The sequence below is a fragment of the Callithrix jacchus genome, chromosome X (genome assembly GCF_049354715.1).
Source record: "Callithrix jacchus isolate 240 chromosome X, calJac240_pri, whole genome shotgun sequence".
Taxonomy (NCBI): domain Eukaryota; kingdom Metazoa; phylum Chordata; class Mammalia; order Primates; family Cebidae; genus Callithrix; species Callithrix jacchus.
In genome coordinates this window covers 88,404,325-88,416,848 of record NC_133524.1, presented here as the reverse complement: position 1 = coordinate 88,416,848, position 12,524 = coordinate 88,404,325, and the positions used below count along the sequence as shown (strand labels likewise).

The 12,524-nt window shown below is 41.5% G+C and overlaps 1 protein-coding gene and 1 long non-coding RNA gene across 4 annotated transcripts in view; one reads left to right on the top strand and one right to left on the bottom strand.

Annotated features, from left to right (window-relative positions):
* The window catches only part of PCDH11X (protocadherin 11 X-linked), an 804,948-nt gene extending 792,606 nt beyond the window's left edge, over positions 1 to 12,342 (bottom strand). For 2 of the 3 annotated variants that reach the window (XM_003735778.6, XM_054251183.2), the window contains exon 1: positions 11,782 to 12,087. The gene's annotated coding sequence lies outside the window, so the exon portion shown is untranslated. Of the gene's footprint in view, positions 1 to 11,781; positions 12,088 to 12,287 lie in introns of those variants that run through there. The other variant, XM_078363016.1, reaches the window with a different exon arrangement.
* The window catches only part of LOC118150576 (uncharacterized), a 76,134-nt gene continuing 75,784 nt past the window's right edge, over positions 12,175 to 12,524 (top strand). Inside the window, exon 1 of the long non-coding RNA XR_004738676.3 lies at positions 12,175 to 12,360. This is a non-coding gene — a long non-coding RNA (uncharacterized LOC118150576). The remainder of the gene's footprint in view (positions 12,361 to 12,524) is intronic.

Sequence of the window (12,524 nt, the reverse complement as noted above, 5' to 3'; positions counted from 1 at the left end):
TCTGAAATCTACCAAAGTTCTGTGATCAAACATAACCAGTACTTAGCCAGAGTAATATACCTTGGTTTATTATTAACAGTCTATATCTAAGCCAATCCATAGCCATAATTATTACCATTTTGCTGTTGCTGTTAGTATCTGAGCTTAGAAAAGACTAGTACAGCTGGGCGCAGTGGCTCGCACCTATAATCCCAGCACTTTGGGAGGCCGAGGCAGGTGGATCACAAGGTGAAGAGATCAAGATCATCCTGGCCAACATGGTGAAACCCTGTCTCAACTAAAAATACAAAAATCAGCTGGGCATGGTGGCACGTGCCTGTAGTGCCAGATACTAGGGAGGCTGAGGCAGGAGAACTGCTTGAACCCAGGAGGTGGAGGTTGCGGTGAGCCTAGATAGTGCCATTGCACTCCAGCCTAGTTAAGGAGCAAAATTCCATCTCAAAAAAAAAAAGACTAGTACAGTTTCATTGGGAAGGCGGTGGTTTCTGAATTTCAATGGCACAATGAAGACATTAATTCTAACAATGAAGTGAAAACTTTCAGTTGTTTTCCTAACCTTGCTAGAACCACATCATGCCTCCTAACAAGCACAATTTAAACATTTACACTCGACCAATTGCAATGGTTGCTTTCAATGTCATTTGTTTTAATTTGATACTGTTTCTGAGCTGTGCATAAAGAAACGTGAACTATGACAGTTTTCCTAATTTTATCATGAATGAAAAGTTCACTTTGATTAAGGGACTATTTTGCTGTATTTAAAGATAAAAGTGTAGTTGTGAGAAAGGTGGTTAGCACGGTGCCTGATTTACCATTACTTTCCACTTTGAGGGCTTGTTTTTTTTGAGATAGCAGATATAAAATAATCTCTACCAAGTGTCTTTCATTGCTGCTGTTATTGTTGCTCTGCAAAATGTGAATACTAATAAGAAAATAAAAAGAAGGTCTTCAAATTAGGTAAATGAAAATTTAATTGGCTACTTGACTCTAAAATCTGAATGATTAGCTGATATGTTCACTTTTGATATTTTACAAACCAGTATCTTTAAGGATCTATACTATACTAAGACTTCTCAGAGCTTTTGATTTATTTAAATAGATTTTAACATATTGGTACACTATTGACAGTGTATGACCAATGGTTTCATTTTTAAAATGGTGTAATCGTATGTACATAGTGTCCATGAAATAGATTTGACTATAAAATGAGCAAGTAACTGGTTGTTATTCTGAATTACAGCTTCAACCAATATAATCACATTAAAGGTTAAAATCAAATTTAACCTCTAAATGCTAATAATTGTACATCTATTTGAATTTTAAAACTTTCATCCATTGCAAATACCTAAATTGTTTATTTTTTTAAAGAAAATCTCTCACCCTTGGCTTACTTCATCTTTATCATGCTTGTTTACCAAACTATGAATTAGCACCTTTCAGATAACTGTAGTTTAAGGGGCAGCAGCTTCTATTTGTACAGAGAGCTTCTTAGAAATGCAGAATTTCAGGCCTCACCTAGAATCTACTGAATCAAAACCTGCATTTTAACATTTCGAGATCATTGGTCTGCTCATTAAAGTTTGAGAAGAACAGGAATAAAATGTAAATTTCTAGAAACTGGAGTTTAAAACAGTAAGTTGTTAGCAGTGATGCTGATTGATTACTAATTGTATATTGACTCTATTTCTTTCTAAAGTGTTTCGGTTACGTTACAGATGCCAGCTATCCAATTTTTGAGCATTAGTGTTATATCCCCATATCTGTTACTCCTGTATGAAGTTCTGAAGTATTCAGAATGTTTGTGACTTTCAATGAATTCAAATGCCCTTTCTTAAATAATTGTGCTTTGCACTCCTGACTGTTATAAAATGGCCAGCATATATTGTAACTGCTTTATTTCATGGATGCTAAAACTGAATTCATGGACTAAGTAAGGCTGCAGACAAGGAAAGCTTTAAGAACTGTGGAGGCTGACTGAAGGGTAAAAGGTCACCATCAAACTGAACAAATTCTTTTCTGATCTAAAGAGAAAGACAAAGAAAATTCTGTCTGCTGAGCTCTCATGTAAAGGTTTTGTCCTGTTTGCTTGTGTTTGGTGTGTGTGTTTATTAACTATTCTTAAGCCTCTCTTTAAAAAATTTAATGTGTTCACATTTTGAAAGATTTTGATTCTTGCAACCTAGCAAGCAACATCAAATAACACTTAAGGTATTCTTTTTTTCTTTTTTCTTTCTTTCTTTTTTTTTTTTTTTTTGAGACAAAGTCTCATTCTGTCACCCGGCTAGAGCACTGCTGCACGATCTCGGCTCACTGCAACCTCCGCCGCCCAGGTTCAAGCAATTCTTTTGCCACAGCCTCCCAAGTAGGTGGGACTACTAGGTGTGTACCACCACACTTAGGTAATTTTTGTATTTTTTTTTTTTTTTTTTAGTAGAGATGGGGTTTCACCATCTTGGCCAGGATGGTCTGGATCTCTTGACCTCGTGATCCTCAGCCTCCCAAAGTGCTGGCTTAGAGGCATGAGCCACCACACCCAGCCAACACTTAAGGTATTCTAAATGTACAATATGAGAAGTAAAAGAGAGAAGCTATCCTAGGCAGTTTCAAAAAGGTTGCATATTTCACACTAAACTGAAAATCAGGCCCTATCCTCCAACGCTCTGGTAGTTTTCTTTCTTCTCTATGTGATTTCCTTTCTCCTCCCCTCCTCCTTTCTGTCACAAAGTAAAATAAAGCAGTCTAAGATTATTCAGGAAAGAAAGAAAAGCTTTGCTTTGGCAAAATTTTCCTGCCTATCTTTCCCTGACCCATACTCCCTAACAAACGCACATATGCCCTGACACAGAATGAGATTATGTAGCAAACATTAAATGTTAGAAAATGCACTCAAAATCTTCCCCAGATTATATTTAAAATTTAAAGGAAATGAATACTTCATTCTTTAGGGTAAATATGCATTTATAAAAATAAAACCATCCTTCCAGGTATGTATATTTCTAGCCATTTTAAGTAAATGGGATTTTCCAAACATTTGTTTAAAAATTAGTATACTTAATGCATTGATATTTTAATTCATTCACTTGTTTTCAATATCAAAGCACCATTTCAATGTTTTATAACACAATTTGCACAATGTAGGTGTTTTTAATAATCTCCATTCAAAACAAAATGTGGAAAACAGTACTTTCTAGATCTGAGTCAGAAGAGAAATTGTTTACCACAACAAAAAAAAAAGCCCAAACAAAAAAGTTTTGGATGCATTTAACTTTCTGAGAAGATCCTATTATTAAATTTGAGCAAAGGTAATTAAAAAGCCATACATGATAGTGTTTTAAAATTCTAAACACATTGGAAATCAGGGAACAAGTATGTTTGTGGAATAAATTAACTCATGCTATCACCCAATACCTTATGTGTACTCCTGTATCACTCATTTCCCATATCTGAGGCTTCCTTTTCTTATCTGTAAAATTAGGAGTTTGGAGTAAATTATGTTTCTGGTCCCTTCCACTTCGAGTGTCTACAAAACCTGCACCATACTTGGTGCGCTCTAATGTAGATGACAACAAATATTTCTTGAATTCAATTTAATGTGATTATATATTACTTTGTTGTTATTCATTATTTTAGCCCTATTAGAATATAAGCTTTTCAAAGACAGTACTCTCTAAAATTTCTTTAAGAACCACCCTTTACATTTCAATTATTGCTATGCTGGACAAGCAATAGGCTTTTAGTTATGGACAGTTAATGAGTCAATGCAGTCAAACTGATAATACGTGATAATAATACAAGGAAAGAAGGTCCTAGACGTCTACTGCTTTTTGTAAAATACCACAGGATTTTTTTCCCTTTGGAAAGTGCCTTGAAATAACTTACAATTCCTTCATTTTACTTTTGGAGAAACTGAAGTCCAGGGAGGTGAAGGTTTTTCCCCAAGGTCACTTTCTAGAAACTAATAAAACATAAATCATAAAATACCCTGTGTTCATACAATTTAAATAAACCTCTGCTCTCATTGGACCTAAAAAGACTTTGTAATCTGAAGACAACAAGCAATGATTTGTATCCTTTAGGTTGAAATGATACAAATCCACACTCAACTGATCACCAAAGTTACAAAAATGTCATGTCAGGAAAAAAACACCAACTTAAAACTCACTGGCAAACATCTAAAATAAATCTTATGTAAAAAATATAGGTGTTCTAAAAGATGATAGTAGGATAGTAGAATATAGCACCAAATATTTGCTATATTAAGTAAACAAACTTTATGGACTCTCATTATGATGGGTCATAATTTAAATTACTTTTGTAAACAAAAAGGAAGGAGTTTATGAGCATGTGCTATTAACATTTCAATAGTTCTACCATTTTATTTAATACCATATAATTTTTACAAAGCCTAGTGCACAGAAACACTAAATAGGAGTATATAATGCTAGTAGAAAATTAATTGACCAACTTATTTTAATATACTTGAATGTACTCATCTTTGAATTTTTTATTTTCTAATCTAAGACACATTATATGTTTTTGCTTTTTACATTCAGAACTTTGACAACATATACTCAAACATATAAGAGAGGCAAAAAGGGATGTCAGGAAAAGACCTGGCTTGGAGACTAATCAATCCTCTTGAGGCTTCCCCTCTTAATTCTGGAAATCCTTAGGGAGCTGATTTCACCAGTGGGACTTTCAGTATTCCCATCGGTAAAATGGGTATAACCATGTCTTCTTTTTCTGTTCAAAAATTTTTATGTGACTAAAATAAAATCACTTTAAATTATATAAAAATATAAAATACTGTACATATTGAAGGAGTTAATTAAAAGAATGACTCAAAACAAAGGTGACAGAAAACAATCTTTTAGCTTCAGTTTAGGTGATGATAGTGACTGAATTATACAATCAGTTAAAAATCTCAATTTGCATTCTAATTACTTAAAGATTTTTAAAAGAAATGAATTTTCCTTTAGTTTAATTAAAATCCATCAGCAAATTAATTGTATCATTGTCATGCTAAAATTTATGTTAGATTATTAAGATAGAGAAAATATTCTTCCATAATTTATTCTCTTTTTTCATTTTTCTTTCCTCCTATTTACTCAAATCCACACATTCAGCATGAGCAGATTAGGTGTACAAAAATCATTCTTTCAGATTTGGGCTGGAAACAAAAAAACACTAATGTACTTTGTTTTAAAATTTATTCTGTTGATCAAATGCTTAACACAGTACAGAAAATTAAAAGGGCAGTTTAAATCCTTGAACAGTTGAAGATTTTTAGATGGCAAAAAGATAACAGGAATATTTATGATTTCTGGCAAGCCGCTTCTCAAATTCAAAACAGTAATTGAAAAAGACTCCTTTTCCCATGTTTTGGTGCTGTTTGATAACAAGAATGCAGTCTTTCCCCAGATGTAACTAAATCTCAAAAAACACTTTCACTCTAAAATAGATTTCTCTATCAGATAAACCTTTATTTTACAATTAACTTTGCATAGAGCATAAAACTTAAGGGACCATGGCACATAGGTCATTTGATGTTGTCTCCTAACAAATGAAGATGACCGCATTTTAGAGATGACACCTTCATGAAGAATATCTATTGGAAAAAATACCATTTCAAATATGATTAATTTGAATATTGCAAGTCAGTTTGGAACATCAAGGCATCTTACCTAGTTTTCTTCATTCTGGATACAAAATGATCAATAACGTCTTCAAGTAATAGAACTCTGCTCAGACAATGACATGTAATTTGGAATATTGTAATATAAAGTCAATCCAATTAAATGTTTCTAGATATTTTATTTTTCCCAAAATTTATATATGTCTTTGATGAAAAAGGTATTTTTAAAGCATACTCTTTCTTCCCTTCCCAATTCCCAGTGATGTTGAATTAATTCCACTGAATGTAGACAGGACGATATGAGAATTGCACCTTTACTATACACACACACACACACACACACACACAGACACAATTTTCTAATGATGCAGTTAAAATAAGACAAACAAGGGTTTCTTTGCCTCTGAAGATTGGTAACTGTATGTTGACGTGAACACACGTTAACACAGGCCTTAAAATCCTGTGTGTGGGCAGAGGGGGGTCTGCTGACGGGGGTGCCTTCTCAAAATATTTAAACTCGAGCCACTATACCAATCCCACAAAGCAAAAAAAGAGAGAAGAGAATAAAAACAAGAAAAAATTGTCACTGAAAATATAAAAGGAATGACTCATGGGAAGAGAATACAGCAGAAAGGATGGGATGCTAAGAAACAGTGTCAGGAGTGTGTCAGTGAGAAATTCAGAAAGGTTGGAAATATTTCCCAAAGTGCAATATTTGAATCCCTAGCCACAACCAAAGGAAAATAGACATTTGCAGGCATAATGGATATATATAACAAATTGAAGGAATTCCACTAAAAGTCTTGTGTGAAATAAAACAGCAAAAGTCACCTAAAGGGAGAAAACTTGATAAAGAAAATTTGGCAAATCTAAGCAAGTTTGAAGTAGAGTGGCCTTTCTTTCTCCTTAGCTCCTTTGAGGTCAATGAAAGGTGGATCCAAGGAGGCTAATGGGGAGAAGAAGGTAAAAAGGTGGAACTCAGTGGACAAATTAGCAGGATAATTAATGCAGGTGAAAGGGAGTGGGGGATGGCTTACTTAGAGGAGGAAAGAGAAGTGAGACAGCTGTTTGTTAGTGCCTAAAGGGAGGAAAAAACAAGATTAAGGGCCTCTAACTCGTAGAAAGAAGGCTGAAGTGGGTAAAATGTTAGATGATGTAGGTTCAGAGATGATGCAGGGATGTGGGTGGAAAATGGGGTGGGGTGAAGATGAGGGTGCTTGGAAGTGGCTGAAGTGGTCGGGGGGGGGGGTCTCCCCAGGACAAAGAAAGTTTAATCAATAGGCGGGAGATGGGGGCTTTTGAAGACTGAATGGGAAAAGTGAGATGAGTAAAACAATCAAATTGGATAAATGACGATGCCTAAAGAGAAATTTTCTTCCCCAAAGTAGCTTTCGTTTGTTTCTTAGTTGTACTGATCAGTTTTAGGCCCTTTTCATTCATTTGTTCTCTTTTCCGGATGTTATCTTCTTAACATATGTGCCTTCACTCTCTACTGAAGGCATCAATTTATTCAATTCTTCATTTAAATGCAAACAACAATATTTCTAATGTGTGCTATCTATTGTCCCATTTTCTCGGGCTATTTTTTTTTTTTTTGTCGTTACTTTAACAAATTTGCTGGAAAACATATCTTCAAAGGTGTCCTAGGTCTACAAAACACACATACACCTCAAAACTTTGTAGCAAGACATCAAGCCCTCATGCTTACTTAGTCTGTATGGGGCATGACCTTCCAGATATATTTTCTTGCTAGTGACTGACTAGGAATACCTATTTTTAAAGCCACAGACCTCTCATTTATGAACCTCTTTTCAATCTGTTAACAAAAATTAATTCTTCCCTCCATTATGCTCAATTACATCATTGATCACATTGTATCCTAGATCTATAAGAGTGTCCTGGCTCAAAGAGGCCCATGCCAGTTTGTCATACTCCCTTTTGCATTTCTAGAGCCTAGCACATTGGCACAGTAGGTGACTAATTAAAGTTTGTGGATTCTTTAGTGAATAAATACAGGGATGACACCTCCTTCAAAATATGGGAAGCAAGATTATTGGAGAGAATTGGCTTTCAAAACTTCACTCCCTGAATAATTTTCTTTTCCACTAAGAAAACATGTCAGTCACATATATTTCTTCAATGTAGCTTAAAGCCAGGGGTTTAGATAAACTCTCCTTGTTGATGTGCCTCCCCTTGCTCCACCAAGAATCTTATATATCCTAGCTAAAGGCTGTTGCAGACTGCTTGCACAGAGAAAAAGAATTTTCTGCTTTCTGAATCTCCTTAACCAGAATTCCTCCCTGCCACCAGCAGTCTGGAAGCTCTCTATCAGGAATTTCTATCTTGAAAAAAATATAAAGTTTTGAATACCAAGAGAGGGAATAATATGAAACCTACAATCCCTTCTGCCAGGCCTTTCTGCTGCTGAAACCGAGCATTACCTGGGCGTCCCTCAGAATCCATTCCGGTGATAAAAAGGCCGGGGACCCGGGGGAAGTGGCATGGAGTGGGGTACTCAGTTGCTTTCAACCCTTAGCAAATACAGGATTGATTGAGCTCTAGAAAATAAATGTGTTTTTATGCTTGGTAGGAGTTTCTTTCCCATTCCTGTATTTCAAACGCACCGCAACTTTAAGTTTACTGCCAGCTATACGTCATGAAAGGGACGCTTTTCATCAAAGGGAAGAAGAAAAGGAAGGGGGGAAAATCCTAGTTTTACGAAATGGAGTAATTCTTCGCTCCTGCTCCCATTTCCCACATCTCTCACCTGCGTCCAAACCAAAACACAATAGGTAAGCAGTTGCTTGCGACCCCCCTGGAAGGTAATTTCCCCTGGAATGTAATTTTGCTCTAGACGCCAGTTGCCTCTAAACGCCCTGCCTCTGCCCCTCCCTCTTGCCCTGTGCAACCTTCTCCAACTGCACACTGCCGCTTTCCTACCAAAGCTGAAGAAGGAACTGTAGGCAATCAGGAAAACAGATTAGCCTCAAATTTGGGAAAGCAGGGGCTTGCTCCTTAAGACAAGAAGAGCAAGCTCAGAAGGGAAGCCGTAGAGGGCTTCCGTCTTAAAGAAACCTATTCCTGCATCTTCCCAATTTGGAGCGCGTGTCTCTAAAATAAAGAGCATGGTGGCCTCTCCCCTATGGCAGTAGAGGATACAGCCTTTCCCCAACTTCCAATTTCCAGTTTCTTCTTTCAGTGAAGGGGACTCCCCAGCCTGCGATTTTGCCTAAGGTTAAAAACCCTCCCCCACCGCACAATTTTGTGCGGAAGATGACCCTCCCCGCCTTCTAGAGAGCGTGCTCTGTGACAGGCGAAGCAGCAGCCACGGGGTTTTAAAGAAGCCGGTCTTCACAGCCTTCTTTTTAATCACCCGAGGGGAGAGAAAACAGCAGAAATTTAACACCAGTAACTACTATCATTGCATCTGGAACACTTGCCCTCTAAAATGCTGCTAAATAAGTAAAATCACTGTGAATAGTGAAGGTGCAAGTTGAAAAAGGGAGAGAGCTCGGGCGCGGAGGGAAGGAGGAAATGGATGGGGGGGAAGACCCCAAACTGGGTTTGATCCCCGGGTTTAAAACCGGCGGCGACCAGTCAGCAGTGGCCACCCCCGCCTCCCTCGCCTTAGCACGCCTCTGAGGAGGAGGGACTGGAAGGGGCGTGCTGCGAGCCGGAACCGGGGAAGGACCGAAGGGACGCGAGGGCGGCTGCGCGCAGGGAGCGCGCGGGGCAGGGCTGCTCGCGCTTGCGAGTCGGACTTGCCACTCGGCTTCCTAGCGGCCGGGCCAAGTCTCTCTGCAGCTGACATCATTGCCAGAAGGAGGGGCTGCCCCTGCGAAGGCGACTGAAGAACAGGGTTCTCAGGCCTGGTAGGCAAAGGGGCTCCCTCGCCGCTTGGCGAGCCTGACGCCCTGGCAGCTGCCGCGGGACTCAGCTTTCGGGAGCTGCACGCGGCAGTTCTTAATTTAGTCGAGGGAGAAAGGTATCTTTAGACCTTAGCGCATCCATCTCTCGGTTCTTTCGTCAAAACCGCCTGCACACAGTCCGCGCTCTCTCCGATGAACCAGACAAAGGCAAGAAAGGGGGAAACGTGTACATATACTATTACTTCGACTTGCTTTCAATTGCTTCCCCACCCCCACCCCCGCCGCGACTCTCTCTCACACACACACACAGAGAGAGAGAGAGAGACCCACAGTGGAAAGGCCAGCCCTGGCGCTGATTCCCTGCTGGGATTGCGGGAGTTTGTTTCAAACAAGATTAAAAGTGGAAATCTGTAAGTCTTTACCAAGTTACAAGGGTGCCCGCAAATACCAGTTCCTTTTCTATTTTGAGTCACGCCTGTTTTACTTTTTAGGGGACCTAGGAAGACGGTCGCTTTAAGTCACAAAGCACCGCTATCTTCTCAGGTGTTGTGCTTGGCGTTCGGAATTATCCGCATGCTCCTCAGGTTGTTTCCTGGCTGCAGCGCTAAGAGCGCACAGACGACAGCTATGACACCATCGCCTCCTCCCCATCTTTGCTGCCCCCCCCCCTTCTACCCAGATTTTCAACCACTTTCTTCCACACACTTTTCTTCGTACAAACAGTTCCTAGGCTGGGTTTCAATCCCATCTTGGGATGCTTACACACAAGACAAGGACACTTTTCAAAAATTTATTGTTTGTTGTTGCGCTTTCATTCTATTTGTTTTGTCCTAACCCCTCTTCCCCACGGTTTTTGCTTTGTGGGTGTGTGCCGCAGTGGCGCAAATATCGATTCCCAGCTCCCAGCCCACATTTTGCATCGGAGAGGCTAGGGTTCCCCACAAGTACTTCACAGGATCCCCCACCGCCCCACACCCTAAGCCGCAGGCGGGTGAAGCAGGGGAAGGTGAAATAAATCATTCTGAAGCCAAAGGGCCCATCTTCCGTGAAGCTGTAAGAGTCTTTCCTGGGCAGAGGCAAAGAAGCGGCTGGGGCTATGCATTCTGAGAAAGTGACCTCTCCTCCTACCCCTCAAGTCCCTTTGAGACTAAGCGCTCAGATGCAAGTCCCAGCTGCAACCCGGTCGGACTGCTGCTCTGCTCTTCTAAAGTCTAAAAGATGCACCGGTCTGCGGCTACTCGCTTTTTAAAAAAGTCACCTTTTCCGATTAAGCTTTTTTAAAAGAGACATTCCTTTTCTGGCGGGGTCGGGGAGGGGGCGGTTATCGCTCTGCGCTTTAAGAAAAAGAATTCCTTTGTGAGGACGCGAACTGTTTCTCGGTTCTCTTTTAGAAAACACCATCTATTTATGGGATAGGTAGGCGGTTTATTGATTTATTTATTTGGCTAAGGGATTACAAATCATTTCTTTAGATGTCTGGCAACACTTAGAAAAGTCATTTTTTTAAAATGAGAAAATGATGCCGTTTTTCGGCTCGATTATAAGTTGCCTTATAAAAAGATAGGCAGAATTTTCACACCTACCATCTCCATATCCAGCAGGTGCTGGCTGAGTACAGTCCCATAAATAGGGCGGGAAGGAAGGGCGGGGAGGCGAGCGCCAAGAGAAACAGCACCGGGAACCCTGTGCGCTCCTGGCTCTCCTGGCTCTCTGCTCTGCGCCAAGGTTCGTACCCTCAAAGGTTGGAGCCAACCTGGCAGAGATCCAAACCCGAGCCCCCAGAGGAGGGCAGCGAGGCTGGGGGCAGTTTCTCCGCTGGAGGTATCGCCTCTCAGCTCTGATCTCTGCCAGGCAAGTCCGGGAGTCCGGGACGTGCTCTTGTCAACACCTGACCCAATCTTAGAGTTTCCCTCATCCTCACTAAAGCTAGCTGTACCCATTAAAGGGAGAGACCTTATTGCTCTCTTATTCCCCAACGTTGGGGAAATTCCTGCGCCGACACATTTCTGACAAAAGTGAGAGTTTTCTCAAAGTAACCAAGCGCATTGGTGGTAGTGCTAAAAAGATACTCTCCCTGCGCTCACCTCCGGGGTTTGCTCTTTCTCTTACCTCCTGGGAAGAGAAGGGGGAAGGGAGAATAGCAAAAGCGTCTTTAAAACCACCCCGTTGTCATAGTTCAGACCTCGGGCACAGGCAGCGGGCAGTGTCCGCACACTAAGTGTGGAACTCACGCCTCCCTGCCAGCACCCTGTACAGGTACCCAGTCCGGTTACTTACCCACTGATCGAAGCCTCTGTGAGTAGAATGAAGAGGTAAACGAAAGGAGAGAAAAAGGCTTCCGCCCGCTCCACGGAGACTGCGACTGCTGTAGCGGGCTCTACCGCCACAGCTCGCAGTCCGCAGAGCAGCCGGAGTCGCTGAGGCAGTTTCTGAGGCTTTTCGGGCCGCCCGGGCTGCGGGTGCTGCCTGGGTCGCCGCTGCCACTCAGCGCACTCGGTTTGGCTTGCCTTCAGCTTTGCCGCGCGGGCAGCTGCTTGCAGCTCAGGCTTAAGGCTCCTCCCGTCCCGACAGTTCGCCGACTGCAAGGAGCCAGTGCCGAGCCAGCCCTTTTCAATGGCGAGGGGGAGGGACTTCACAGAGGGGGAGAAGGGGAAGGAAGGGGGGTGAACCAGTGAAAGGCGTGGGGAGAGAAGTAAACCAGTGTCCGGACCGCCTGCTGGGAAGGGAAGGAGCAGCACCAACTGCTGAGTACCCCCCTCTGGTCCCCACTCCCTGCACCTTACCTCCCCAGTCGATCCGGGGGCGGCCCCTCCCCGCTGACGGAGAACCAGAAAGAAGGGCGGGGGAGAGATGGAGGTAAGCTTAGGAAGTTACTGCTCGCCTCCCAGAGAAGGAGGCAGAATGCGCGCTGGCAGCACTCTCGCGTGCGGGACCCGCTGCTAGAGAAAACGCGCCGCTTTCGGGCTGCTAGCTTTCCGGAGCAAAACCCAGAGCATGAAATGTTCTCCTCGGTCCTCTGC